A 1,743-nucleotide genomic window follows, 5' to 3' on the forward strand; every position below is an offset into this window, starting at 1 on the left:
TCATCAGAGCTAATCTTTACCTTAGTCCCCATCATTTTGCTCTCTTCAATAGTCTACACAAGGTTTTCATGAAACTGCGAAATTAACCTGGATCCTGGGCATTTCAGAAGCAGTTCCACTGTAATATAATATGACAAGGTTATATCCTGAATAATGTTCTTTAGTTCTGGAATATTATAAAAGAATTGGAAAGAGAAGTTCACTGGAATGCATCCAGAGACCATGGCAAGGCTGACAAGAAGATTATCTCCTGTGTGGCATAGCTAATGGGATGAGAACTATGTAGCTTCTGGAAGTGATGGTTCAGTGCAGATAAAAGTTGTTGGGATATACTGATGTTAAAGGTTTAAGCTTATCCCAAATATCCACAGAAGTCAAAAAAGGGGGAGATAAAAAAATCTAATATATGTATCACCTGTATTTATTCTAAATGTGGATAGACTGTGTAAGAAATTGTGAGACACCATCAGTGAACATGTTCAATAAAAGCTGGGTAGCCATCTCACTGATCACTATAATGTTAGATGAATTTGTAAATTCCCTTTTTATAACCTCAGAGTACATGTGTATGTTTTGTGTTTCTCTCTCTCTCTCTCTCTCTCTCTCTCTCTCTCTCTCTCTCTCTCTCTCTCTCTCTCTCTCTCTCTCTCTCTGTGTGTGAGAGAGAGAGAGAGAGAGAGAGAGAGAGAGAGAGATGTTAGAACAATAGCCCTAATACTTTTCAGCTCATTTTATTATAGTATGAGATTTAATCTCTCATTAAAGACTTACTTTAGGCTTGGGAATATGGATTAATTTACTTTGTAAGACATAAGGAATAGCTCTAGACCTGCTTTGTGTGTTCAGATCTGTTCACAGTGTGAAGGAAACCAGAGTCTCCTGTAACTGCACAGAAGAAATAATCCCGTAGAACTGCAATACAGTTGATACACTGGGCCATTTTCCAGGTGAACTAATGACATCAAGAAAGAGGGAATAACTAAGACCAGCAAGCCAATATCTTCACAGATTAGCCCAGACGTATTTTCCAATGTTCAGAATTGAGAGTTTAATCAACGGTTATTTCTTTAAGGTGCTCTGCTTCAAATTTGTTTGTTTTGCAAAGATAAAAATGATGGAAGTGTTTTAAAAGAAACTAACCATACATGGAAAATGTTATACATAATCAGTGCCAGAGTAAAACTATAATAATCAACTTGAGGATGGAAGAGGTGACAAAATCCAGTGACTGTTAGAGAGAAAGTGCTTAAGCTGGAACTTGAAGGATGAGCACAAATGTGGAGAAGCCACACAGCATGGAACATTATGAACAATAGGACTCTATTCTTTGTTAGCAGAACAGTGGTCGACCTCTGTTAAAAGAAATATGAGGTAGGGTTTTTGACAGATTACAGAAAGTAGTTAGAAAGGGAGAGGACAGATAGAATAAACTACATGCTAGAGTAAAGGAACATCTATGAGGATCCAGGTGTCAAACACTAGAAATACTCTCTTCAGCACATCACATGAGTGGTTAGAGAAGAGACACAAATGCAATAGACTCTCCCATCAGACTGCCTTGTTTTTATGGGATTAAATTTAAAACAGTTATTTTATAAATATGTAGCATATCAATAAGCTCAACTTCTATTTCACAAAAGCCTCAAGAACCAAATAAAGATAAATAAATGTACATGGGCACACGTGCACACACAAACCCAGCCCCAATGCAGTATTCAAAATTCCGATTAGTGCTTACACATT

At 37.0% G+C, this 1,743-nt stretch overlaps 1 non-coding gene across 1 annotated transcript; it reads left to right on the plus strand.

The window, feature by feature from the left end:
• Positions 1–618: 618 nt before the first annotated feature.
• On the plus strand, positions 619–773 carry LOC143271224 (small Cajal body-specific RNA 1). Its single transcript, XR_013048448.1, has one exon.
• Positions 774–1,743: the final 970 nt, after the last annotated feature.

Source organism: Peromyscus maniculatus, chromosome 1, assembly GCF_049852395.1.
Source record: "Peromyscus maniculatus bairdii isolate BWxNUB_F1_BW_parent chromosome 1, HU_Pman_BW_mat_3.1, whole genome shotgun sequence".
In the NCBI taxonomy this organism is placed as follows: Eukaryota; Metazoa; Chordata; class Mammalia; order Rodentia; family Cricetidae; genus Peromyscus; species Peromyscus maniculatus.